The sequence below is a fragment of the Phascolarctos cinereus genome, unplaced genomic scaffold (assembly GCF_003287225.1).
Source record: "Phascolarctos cinereus isolate Bilbo 61053 unplaced genomic scaffold, phaCin_HiC Scaffold_2;HRSCAF=192, whole genome shotgun sequence".
Lineage (NCBI taxonomy): Eukaryota > Metazoa > Chordata > Mammalia > Diprotodontia > Phascolarctidae > Phascolarctos > Phascolarctos cinereus.
In genome coordinates this window covers 117642431-117656104 of record NW_027555625.1, presented here as the reverse complement: position 1 = coordinate 117656104, position 13674 = coordinate 117642431, and positions in this window count along the sequence as shown.

Below are 13674 nucleotides of genomic sequence, written 5' to 3'. Positions count from 1 at the left end.
CGGAGCTGCTGGGGGAGGGGGAGAGCTCTCTCAGGTTGCCGGAAGAGTGGAGAAGGCGCTTCACCCCTCCCCTTTCTCTGTCTCTGACCCCGTCATCCTCTCACCCATCTGCTTGGTGGCACTGAGTGGGTCGTGCCATGTTCTCCCCTAATTCCAAGGGCCGCCTGCGGCTGACTATTCAGTCCAATACAACAATAATAGCTGAGGTTTATAAAGAGCTTTAAAGTTTGCAAAACACACAGTCACACCGACCCCCGCCCCGCCCCCAAGACAATATACACACGTTTAATACTCTAGCTATGTGGTTATCCTGCTTTTTATAAAATGAGAAATTTTACGCACACAAAGGTTGTCACTTGACTAGGGCTACACAGCTAGAAATTGAATCTGGGTCTTGGTGAGTCCAGAACATCTTACTTGCTGTAATGGGCATACAAAAACAAGCCATGGTCACAGACCTCGTGGAATTGACAGTTTGTTGGGGAAAGTATATAGAGCTTTGTGTGTGTGTATATATCTAATATCCATCCATACTATGTATATGTCTTTATGTGAGCTCTTATGTACACATACACACTGTGTATGTTTTTCTATATGCAGGCAATAGGTATTTATAGGTGTGTGCATATGTATATTATATACACATGTATAATTGTCCTTAGTTTTTGTTTTTGAAGACCGATGACGTCAAGGGGCAATGTCTTGACTACTCTGTGAATTGTATTTAAGTGAGCAGAGTTACACAAAGTAATCAGTCTAACTCTCCCTTCCAGTGTCATCCAAGTTCAGTGGCAGGACAAAAAGTCAGAACAGCTGTGGATGGCTCATGCAAATGGAAGACCTTGGTATTTTCAATGTGTGACCAAGCTCTAGGCTCTTCATATTGCAAATTGTTCTAATCCACCCATTTTATCAGAGGAAATCCTCACATGCTTGGGGTGGATACCCACCTAACTCACCTCACTGGTTACCCTCAACCTGATTTGGACTGTCTGCCAAGATGATTTTACTAGGTGTGACCACACAGCTACTTGGAGCCACAGGTGAAAGCTGAGTGCTAGGTGAACGCCAAAGGTGGATGAGAGCCTTGCAAAAGATTTGGCAAGCCCTCACACCAGAGGTGCTAGTCCTTGAATACCACATACTTGCATATACGCATCCTACATATATACATGCATGTGTAAATGAACCTGCACACAGAAAGACATAGAGTTTATTTTTCTTCCTAAATGTTTTATATCTCTTTTGTTTCCTATGTACCAATTGTGTGAGTGACCTTGGGTAAATAACTTACTAGCTACCATTTATATCACACTTTAAGATTTACAAAGCACATCTTTAGAAATATTATCTTTAGAAGTATTATATTATTTAGAAATACTTTACCCTCACCACAACTCTGGGAGATAGGTGTTATTGTTATCTATAAGGAAACTGAAGCAGATTGAGGTTAGGTAACTTGCCCAGGGTTAAGGTTTCTGTTATCTGAAGACAGTATTTGAATTCCTGTCTTCCAGATTCTAGGTCCACTGAGCCACCCAGCAGCCCTATGTGCCTCTAGGTAACTCAAGTAAGAGTATTATTTCTAGGGAAATTGAAAATCTGCATTGATAAAGGAAGTTTCTTCCCCAGAACCTACATTGATGAAATTACAGCTTTGGTGATTTCATATAGACGCACAAATGTGCCCCCAGAACTTCAGGTAAGCCACCTTTGGCAAATTTCCAGAGTGATTTCAGGTTTTTCAGAATGATTTTCATTTTCACTTTGTGAAAATCTGATTTACAGAGTGATTTTCTGACTTCTGATTTTCCCAGTGATGTTCAGAGTGAATTCATTAATTGTGATGTGCATCCTTGGAAGTAACTCCCTAATCACTGAGATCGCAGATCACATACATTTATAAGCAGATTTATATATTCATCTAGGTGTCAAAGAGGATAGAGCATTGGGCCTGAATTTGGAAAGACCTGAGTTCAAATCTGACCCCTGACATTTACTAGTTGGGTGATCCTAGACAATTCACTTAACCCTACTTACATCAGTTTCCTCATCTGTAAAATGAGATGGAAAAGGAAATGGCAAGCCACTCTAGTATCTTCGCCAAGAAAGAAAGAAAATTCCAGATGGGGTCATGAAGAGTTGGACAGGACTGAAATGAATGAAGGACATTAGGTAATGAGGTCATTAATTAGACCAGTGGCTAGTGAGTGAAGAGATGGATGGAAGAGATATTGTACAGATAGAATTTATAAGACTTATCAACTGATTGAATATGGAGGTTGGGAATCAGGGTGGATGATGTTACCATGAGAAAGAAATAAAGAAGTTATGAGAGGGTTGGATTCATGGGGAATGGTTAATTTTCACTAGATACTGAAGCAGGGAGAGATACGTGATAAATGTCAGAATCTTAGAATTTTAGATCTTCTGGACCATCATAATGAATAATAAATTAATGAAAAAGTGCTAGGCATTGTGTTAACTCTGGAGATACAATTACAAAAGAGAAACCATGCTTGCCTTTAAGGAGCTTTTCATTCTAATGGGGGAGGGGCATGAGGCGGGGCAGGGCACAACATAATTAGAGGAACTGCAGCCTGGGAAGCAAACCTTCACAAGTTTGGTGAATGCCCTTTGCAGGAACAAGGATAGCCTTGTTTTGATTGGAAAGTGGAGAAAGTGTAGGAATGACTTTTTGGAGGGGAGAGAGTCAGGGAGGGGGCAGGGGCCATCTAGGAAGATATTCAGGCCAGATAACTGGGAATGTAATGGTGGATGTAATGATAACAGTGTAATAAGGACTGTTTTGTATTTGTTGCTTTGTATATACCTAGCACCTAGCACAGTGCCTTGCTCAACTTAGAGATTGCTTAATAAATGTTTGTTGGATTTGAATAATAAGCCACACCCTTAACCTGAAGGGAATATAGCTTTATACCAAACTGGGTACTTCATAAATGTTAGGAGTGGTGCTGCCAGGACTTACAGCCAACAACCCCAGGGGATAGGCAGGGCAGGTATTCTCAAAGCCGTTTTACAGATAAGACATTGGATTCAGAATCCTTAAGTGACTTGCCCAAGGCCAAGAGTTGGACCTGGAGTTCAAATACAGGTCTCTCCCAACTCCAGGTTAGCAATCTTTCCAATACACCTTGTTGCCTTTAAAAAAAAGTTAACTTCCAGTCATTGAGATAGTATTAGGTAATAGAAGGAACATAGGAGTTACAATCAAAGAATCTAGGTTCAAATTTTGTCTCTGGTACTTATTCCCACTCTGACATTGGACAAGTCACTTCTTTTCAGCTGTACTTCTGTGTAATCTTTTCACACATCACAACCTCCCTGGGCCTCAGTTTTTTTCCCCTAGAAAATGAGAAAACAAGGGACTCGGGTGTTCTCTGTTCTGTCATTTAGCTTTAAAGCTATTCATACCCAGCATTTAATCTACCTCCCCAACTCAACATTTAACGGACTTGCAAGTTGGATGGAGGTGGGAGTTGGTGATGGTGACTACTTTCACAGTTTCCAAGATAATCTGTAGGTCCCCATTCCTTAAACTATATAGCTCAAAAGTCGCTATGGTCTGTGCTGAACTGGAATTGTGCTCTATAGGAACTGAGCTAAGCTATACACCTAATCCCCTCCCACTCCCCCAGAACCTGAAGAGGTGGTGATGGTGGGGGTGAATGGTGGGGGTGATGAGTGGGGCAGGGGGATTATGACTCCTATGTGTGAAAGGAGGGAATGTTTATGTTTGTAATTATATCTGCTGAAGTAAATATCTCTGTGTAAAATCTAGTCTATTAGTAGCTAATGCAACTGAAGTGCAGGGGACCGTCTCCTACTGATGGGGATGGGATCTGAACCCCTAAAAGAAAAGGACTATGTCTTTGGGATCTAGACCCCAAAAAGGAAAATCCCTGGACTTTCCTAAATTTCTGGCGGTAGTCTAAGGCTGTAATCCACTCAACTGGCCTTTCTTTGTGGCTATACCCAATCTCCCAACTCTGTTCCCTCCTGATGGTCCCTGGCTACTTCCCACCCTTAATCCTATCTAGACTTCATTCTTCTTGGCCATGTGGTCCAGGTCCCTGGAGTTGTGTACACCCCAGTTTACTGGCCCTCCCATCCAGATCTTCCTTAGACTCCTCCTCCAGTCACCCCAAGCTACTTGGTCACTGCTGGATCCCTCCCACAGTCTTTCTGCATGTAAGATTCATCTTGTTTTGGGGACAGCTAGGTGGCACAGTGGATAGAGTATCGGCCCTGGATTCAGGAGGACCTGAGTTCAAATCCAGCCTCAGACACTTGACACTTATTAGCTGTGTGACCCTGGGCAAGTCACTTAACCCCAATTGCCTCCCCCCCCAAATGCTTATCGAATAAGCTTCTATCATGCTGATCCCTATCTAAAGAAATATCTTATGGGTCTATCATTTAACCAGATATAAATTTCCCTAATTTACTATCATACAATCTGTAATTTTCCATTTTGTCCCCAAAGATATTATGAAAGATTTTGCCAGAGGACCTAGGTTCAAATCTTGCCTTTGCCATTTAACTACCAGCTTCACCTTGGGTGATTACTGCAAGGTGCCTTCCAGATCTAAATCTGTGATCCATTAGGATGATTTACAGTGTGTTTCTGAAATCTATAATATACTCCTTACCTCATATACCTAATCTACTAATTTAGTAATCCTGTCAAATAAGTGAATTTACTTTGTGATAATTTGTTCCAAATTTAGTGATCACCATTTCCTTTTCTAAATGTTCACAGTCCATCCATTTAATATCTGTTATGGGATTTTTGCGAGGCAAGGTTATCAAACTTACCAGTTTGTAGAATCCAACCTGTTCCCTCCTTTTGAAAATTGTCCACAGGCCTCCAGTATTTCTCCTGTGCTCCAAAGTTTCTCAAAGGTTTCATATAATGGTTTAGTGATTGCACTTATAAGTTCTTTCATAACCCTGGGATGTAATCTGTAGTTGGGTGACAGAAGTAATTGAAAGTAAGTAGGTGCTTTCTTCCTATTTCCTCACTTATCTTGGGCTTTTGATTTCATTTTGAATGTCTTCTCCTCCTGCCTTTTCCAATGTGAGGATATTTGTCTTTGACAACAGGCAAGAGCAAGCAATCAAACAGTAAATGAATGAATGAATGGAGCTCAATATCTTAGTTTTAGGCCAAATATGAATATTACAACATCTCTGCCCAAATAAAAATCCTATTTTCTTCAGACTATAGCTTAAATAAGAGAATGTTGAATGATGGGATTCTGGGTAGGACGATATCCCGTGAAGATAGAGAAGGAATTGTTGAAGTTTTGCTCTCTGTACGTTTTCCTTCTCTTCCCTTTCCCTTCCTCCTGCTGAGCCCAGTGAATCTTTCTTTGTGCAAAGAAAAACAGTTAAAAACAGTTAAGCAACACCAGCTGACTGAGCAACTGCCTCTGACAGCCTGCCCCACATTCCACACTCCTGTTACACCACCTAGCCGGTCGGAAGGCATGCACTCTGTGAAGCGTTTAGTTTCACACCAGTCTGCCATCAGATGGGCTTGCCAGGATGTTAGCTAAATAGTCCTATGATGTGACTGGATGTACGAATTTGTGACATTGCAATGGAGGACTAAATTCAGTGGTTTACAAAAAAAAAGTTTATCCCTAATAACACTCTCAATCTTCTAATAATTCAAAAGTAGCACATACTTTTTCTGCTTCTATAGTCCTCTGTTTCGTATCTCCTGTCAAATTTTTATCACGCCTATCTTTTATAATGTGTCTCAGTAACACCCTTCTCTCCCATCCCCCCCCCCACCCAAAGACCCTGAGCCCACACCTGTCATGGGCTGATTCCAAGAGGGTCAGATCTTCTCTTTGTCCTCTAGCCTAGAATTTTACTGCAGGGAATTCTCCAAGTTATAACTTGGGTATATAACTCACATCAAACTTTGTTCTGATGTTGCAAAGCAGGGTGACTGGAAGTATAGGGATACCCTTGACAGAGACTTAGACGTTTAGAAGGGGCAGAAGGGTTGAGGGAAAGACAATAACTTCTGATGTGAATATATTGAATTGACATTCTATCCAGTTTGAAATGTCAGTCAAATATACTAGATTGTATGTTGCCTTGAGGACAAGGACTGTGCATTATTCGTCTTTGTGCTCAGCACTGCAACTACCACAGACTCATAAAATTTTAGACTAGAAAAGATTTAAGAAATCATCTAGTTCAATCCCTTCATTTTACAGATAAAGAAACTGAGTCCCAGAGGGGGTAAGTGGTTTTTTAAGGTCACACAGTGACAGAACTTGAGGCTAAAAATTTATGTCTGCTTTCTATCATTATTCATTCTGCTTTTGTATACTCTCTGTTTCTGACAATTCTGAAAATAGACCAGGCAGTTAACAAATGCTTGTTGAATTTAATTAAAGGACTCTAACTGTAAGTGCTCTCCCCTTCCCCAGATTAACATGGATCTGCATAGACGTTGCATTCCCCCTCCTCTCGGTAGTATTTAAGTTCTACGAGGGAAGAAATTGTTGGTTTGTTTTAGCATGTTCCCTGTGCCTGGCACAGTTCCTTCATGCTCTCCTCTGTTTTTGAATTCCTCATCCCCTCATCTTATCATTGCTTATCTTTTGCCAAACCTCTGCCCTGAATTACTTGCACAATCTGCCTCCTCATCTGCTACTCACAGGTTGCTGAATAGAGCTGGAGGAAGTCCCAAAACTATGCCAGCTGTGTACATTATAAATTCTTGTTGTCCCACTTCAACTGGACCGTTATTGAAGCTAGGAAGTCCTGTTATTCCTCTCTAATTGGTTCCCTATCTTACTTTCCACAGAACCTATTTCAAAACTTTTCTTCCCTCCTCAAGCTTCTCCTACACTTTAGCTGAGGACTTTGCCTCTTACTTTTCTGAGAAAATTCATTCCTTGTGAGCTTCTGCTTCTTCCATTTTCTTCACCTCAAAACATCTTGAGAACATCCTCCGGTCTCTCCTCCTTTCTCCTAGTCTCTGACAAAGAATTGCCTGTTCTCCTTGTCAGAGCCAATCCTCAATTATCTCTCTTTCTGAAATCTGCATCTTCTCCCTGTGGACTGATTTCTTTGCTATTGTCGTCAAACATAATCAAGTCTCCCCCAACTTTAAGAAAATATAATTTGACTTTATATGTATGTGAGTATCATATTTCTTACCATCTCAATAGGTAGAGAAGGAATGGAGGAAGAGAATATGGAAACAAAAATAAGAAAATTAAGAAATTTAAAATTTAAATTTAAAAAAGAAATTTTAAAAATTAAAAAAAAATTAAATTTTAAATCTCAAAAAGAAAAATTTCTTAAATGCTTAATAAATTTTTGATTGATTCACCAAGTATACTTATAACATGCTTAAAAATGCTAAATGGATTAGATTAGAGAAGTGACATTTTGTTAGCTCATTGAATTACTGTATACACTTAAAGGCAATATAGTTAAACTTTAATAGTACACCATAATTCAGTATTTTAAAAAAATGTTTTCCAATTCACACGGTTTTCTCTCTTGAATAAGAAATAATAAAATTCTAGTACATTAAAAAACAACAATAATAACAACAACAACTACATTTAGGTATTTTGATGGCCTGAAAGAATTCATGCATGTTATGAAGTATCTAACTTGCCCTCATATACAATGATTAATGTATATGAAGAATTCGGTTAGCCTTGTCACCATAACAACCATGTGGTAAGCCTTTGTATCACATTAGTTCATTAAATATAATCATATGGTAAATATTTTTGTATAATTGGCCATATTCTACCATTTCCCAAGTCACCAGTGTGAGAAATAGCAGTGATAAAATAAGGAAACATCTGTAGCTTCTGGCCTGAACATACCCAGGACAGTTACACTTGGTAGCCATTATCTTTTGGAATGCTATTGTAAGTACACAGTCTAATCCAGATTAACTTCTTGCTGAAATTCATATCTATCTTCTTATAGTAATATGGTTTCACTGTGAATCAAGTGATAAGTCCTCAGAGAAATTTCATTCCCTTCAGTACCTATAAACCTCAGCACTTCCTTTTACTTGAACTCTAAGGTAGTGTGATATGTAGATAGAGTTAGGAAAAGCTCAATTTAAATCTCAAATCTCTCAATTAATACTTATATTGTGATTGTGGGCAGGTTGCTTAAATACTTGGAATTTCAATTTCCTCATCTCTAAAATGGGGATACCACCTGTGCTATGTAAGAGCTTTGCAAATTGTGAAACCCTTCAAAAATGTTGGTTATTAATATGTATATGGAGGGTAATTAAACCGGTTTAGTGAAAATTCTAGGACTCCTAATGAATTGAATTTGAAATCCTTCCCATTTCACTTGTGGAAATTGTCTGTAAACTCAATGCCCATTATTCAGTTAAGATGTGTGGTGGAAAGAGCCCATGTTGCTGAAGAGTTTCTCTGTGGAGTGATTGCCTCAAGGAGTGGGGAATTAGAGTCCTCTTATTATGGTACTAACTGCTGGATCAATGGCTAATTGTGAAAAGACTCTGTTTCATGGGATAACAGCAAAATCATAATGCTCTAACACAAAGAGTACTAAGCCCCAGCTCCAAATCCATCAGGATAAAATTGGCAGGAAGCTGAATAGGTAATAAGGTTAGTAAAGTTTTAACAGCCTTGCAAGTAAGTTTCTTAAAGTAACTCTCAAACATGATTACTTTCGTTCAATTCTGCCCCATTGACAATTCAAGGAAAGAGATGGCAATAAAACCACCAGTCTGGGATTAAGAGTAATACTCTTAACTGGTGCCTACTACCTTACTAGGTGTCATGGAAGAGGGGCACAGTGGTGAAATACTTTATGTCTATATGTTATATGTGCCGCAGGACACTAGTAACAATCTTCAGAACAAGACAAATCTGAATCAATGTGAATAGTACTAGAAAGGATTTCATTATTTAGATTAAAGGATTTTTTTAAAATATTGAAAAATATGAACAAGTAAACAGACAAGAAAATCCATAGGCAAAAGCATTCATTTGATCAGATATTTATTGAATGTCTACTATATGAAAGGCCCTAAAAATAAAAATGACACCTTCCCTCAAAGTGCTTACGATCTAGAGCAGAGATTGGTATACCATGACCTATGGACCAAATCTGGCCTGTTGCTTATTTTTTATAGTCTGCCAACTAAAATTGGTTCTTACATTTTAAGTGGTTGAAAACAATCAAAAGAAGAATACATTTTCTTGCTATATGAAAATGATAAGAAATTTGAATTTCAGTGTCCATAAATAAAGTTTTACTGGAACACATTCATGCTCATTTGTTTACGTGTTGTCTATGACTACTTTCCTGTTTTGGCAACAAAGACTTTATGTGGCCTTTCTCATTGCTTCCCACTGTTGCTTGGGGCACTACCAATCTCAGTGACACAGTTATAACTTGACAGCATTTTGAGTACCATGCATATCACCATCACTGTGATATTTTATCATTTTTTAGTTACTAGTACAAACCCTTTTTTGTCCAAACAAGAAGAAATGAAGAGAAAAAAGCTTTATTATGATTTTTGAGATGAGGGTTGAGATTGAAATTTTTTCTGAAGAACCACCTTTAACCATTATTAACCTTTAACCTTTATTACCTTATTTAACAATTTTTACCATTATTTGTCAGACACTGAATGATTTTGGAAATTTGCTTTTCCTATAGGAAGGATGGAATAAACATTTATTAATTGCCTGCTATGTGCCAGACACAATAGTAAGTACTTTACAAACATTACTCATCTGATTCTTATAACAACCTTGTGAAACAGAAACTACTTACCTACAAGTACTAAAGACTTGACAATTTTTAAATTAATTACAAAGCAAAACAACTTTTATATGTTAAACATCCTATAGTAAAGTCTATTCAATGACAACTGATGTTTGAATTGCAAGTAATATCAAGCCACTTTATATGCTTTCTGTGCTATCAAAAGTTAAAACAAGAAGCAAGATCTCCATTCTCACACAAATTAGTAGCAGATACATTTTCTGAGCTGAACTACAGTTTCAGCAGCATTTTTTAGACCTTGATGCAAGTGCAAAAGAAATTTCCATATTTCAAAATCCATTTAACTGTGCAATTGAGGAACTTCCACCTGACCTTCAATTGGAAGTGGCTAATCTACAATGTAATTATATGCTAAAAAGCAAATATCAAGGGAAGGAGCTAATAGAAATCTATAAATGTCTTCTAAGCAATGAATATGCTCAATTAAAAGCACATGCTTGTGGGTTGATATGAGTATTTGTCAGTACTCTGTGTGAAAAGATATTTTCAAAGGTAAAATAACTTAAAATCTCAACATACATTAGCATTAACAGATGACATTTGCAATTGATTTTGATGATAGAGAAAACTAATTTTGATTACCAATTGAAAGTAATTTTCCCTCCCCACCCACCAAAAAAAAAGAAAAGGAATTCTTTTCATTAGTGAATCTGTATTACAAATTTTTTTTACATCATCATCATCATCATCATCATCTTTTGAATTTAGTAAAAAATTATGGAAATTTATTTTTTCTCATTATATAAGTACCTACATGAATATCCTCAATTTTGCATTTTGTCTTGCAAAACCTAATTTATTTATTTATTTAAATATTTTCCAGCCAAATACAAGGTTTATTAAGGATCCACCATATTAGGCAGACTCTTAATGAATTCGAACATCTGTGAGCTATCGGCTAGATTGTACTAATCTGAGCCATTTATTTATTGTCTAACCCTTTAAAGAAAAAGTTTGCCATCTCCTGATCTAGAAAAAAGCTACATGGCTTTTAATACTATACCTGTTTCTGATGTTAAACCTGATGATATTCTTTACCTTTGTAAAAATCACATAATTTCTCTCTGACTTTATCTTTGAATTACTAAGAGACATAGTGGAAAAGTGGAAAGTATGGTGGACCAGTCAAGTCAGTAACCATTTAGTAAGCACCTGCTATGTGCCAGGCACTGTGCTAAGCACTAGGGATACAAAAAGAAGCAAAAGACAGTGCCTGTCCTCAAGTAGCTCAGAATCTAGCAAGCAAACAAATATGTGCAAACACTCAAGATACAGAATAAATAGAAAATCTGAGAAAGGATACCTCTAGAAGGTGAGATTATAATTGGGACTTCAGCGATGGGGAGAGAGAGCATCCCAGGCATGAGGGACAGCTAGAGAAAATGCCTACAGCCAAGAGATGGAGTATCTTATACATGGAACAACAAGGAAGCTGATTTCACTGGATTGAATACTGTGTTGAGGGGAGTAAGGTGTTAGGGGACTGGAAAGATGGAGGTGGGAGGCTAGGTTTGATGGCCTTTGAAAACCAGCTAGGAGATTTTAGATTTGATCCTGGGATGATAGGGAACCACAGGAGTTTATTGAGTAGTTGTGTAACCAGGAGAGAGGTGGATTCAAATCCTACTTCTGATACTAGATACCCAACTAGTCCTTTTAGACTTTATTTCCTCACCTACAGAATGAAGATGACAATAATATTTCTGGTAATTACCTCACAGGATTACTGTGAGGATTGAATGAGATAATGCCTGTCAAGTGTTGTCTACATTTTAGCTATGGTAATTTATTATTTGGTGAAATGTGATTCTTTTATCAGATAACTCAATGTGCATCTTTTAAGTACCTACCATGTTCTAGGCACTGTGCTAGGTACAAGAAATACAAATAGAAGAATACAACAGTCACTGACTTAAGTAGCTTCCATTACATTTTTATTTTACAAAATCCTTAAAAGTAAACAAATTAAAACTGTTCTCAAGTAACCCACTGTGATTAAAAAACCAACCAACCCCCAAACATCATTTGCAAGGAGTTCTTAAACTCTCTCACTTCAATCCCGTCTACTGTTATTTGTCCCTTTCATCTTGCATCCTTTGAAGATGGACAGCTAGTTCCCATCTTCCTTGGGCTCATCATTTATTTGAAAACTGCTACAGTATTCTTACCCCTCAGCCTTCTCTTCTTCAAGTTAAATAGCCCCAGGTCATTTGACTTTGCCTCAGCAAACCTATTGGCCAAATTTTCCATTTACCTCCTATTTACTCAGTATGTGCCTGAGGCCAGGACTGGACAAGAGGATAACATAGCTTTCAGATTTCAAACTGAAGTCATGCTGTACTTGTTAAAGGAAAAAATAAAGCCCTAGACAATTTGCTGTGACAGAAATTGGATGGTTGCTGGGAAAGAGAGAAAGCTCTATGGAGGGGGTGGAGGGAGAAGGCTTTTTAACTAAGGGACCCCGTGGAATATTTCCAATGTTTCAGGCCCTGGATGTCAGTAGGAGGATGGCAGTGAAGAAAGCTACATGATTCTGGAGTGGGACATATTTTTACATCTTGAACTTCCTGCAGGCACCATTTAGCAAAAGCACTAATTGAATTCAACCCCACTGATCATTTGAAGTACCAGCAGCCCCCATCTGGTCTACAGTTTTTACAAAAAAAGAAAATACTACCCCATAATAATAGCTGTGGGTGGCATGGAGGTAATTCTAAAAAGCATTTTAGTCTATTGCTTTAAGTGAAACATTTTAAAAAATCTGAACAGATCTGAAATGTCTAATTAAGGGTAAATAACTTTTTGTTCCTGGCCATAATGGAATGTAGTCATCTGCTGTTTGCTTTCATTTTTTTGAATAGCAGGAAGGTGGCTTGATTTCAAAGCTTGTCCTTGACCCTCCTTGAAACAGCAGGATCTAATCTGCCATCAGAGCTTCCAAGCAGAAATGATTCTGATATAGAACTTCCCCTTAAGTGGACTTCAGATAGTATATATTTATCCCAAATTTTCATATTAAAAGATGTACTTAAAAAACAACAACAGGGGCAGCTAGGTGGCGCAGTGGCCCTGGAGTCAGGAGGACGTGAGTTCAAATCCAGCCTCAGACATATGATACTCACCAGCTGTGTGACCCTGAGCAAGTCTTAACCCCTGATTGCCTCAAAAACAAACGAACAAAACAAAACAAAAAATAACAGTAACAACACTACATCTTTTGGGTTAATGGTTAGGTTAAGCTAGTCAGTAATATTGGATAGCTGTGAGTTATAGAACCCCACAGTTGCCAAAGAATTAAAAATGAGTATTACTCAGGGGTAGTGGAAAGGTATTTAGTGGAAGAGGCTGCAACCCATAAAGACCTATGGATAAGAAGCCAATGAAATGATGTTATCAAGGATTTGCAAAAAAGGACATATGTTGGTAAGGCCGAGCAAGGGATAACTCTGATATCCTTCAGATATTAAGGACAGCCTGCCACAAGGTGAGTGGATACCCTGTAGTGAACTGATACAAGGAATAAACAAAAGTTGCAGAGAATGGGCAGGGAATAATTGGGATGTATCCTGTATTGTTGGAGAAAATGTCCATAAGGATGAGATGACAGATTCATTTGAGTATCACATTTCTAAAGAAGTAAATGGAAAGTTTAAAGTATCTTGTATTTAAGAAATCTTGTGTGTGGCCCACTTTGTTTTGTTTGACTATGTATATTTGTTACAAGGATTTGTTTTTCTAATTTTTTGTTTCTTGGGATGTGAGAGCCAGGAGAAAAGAGAGAAGCTAAATGATCAAAATGATCATTAATTCCTGGGGTGG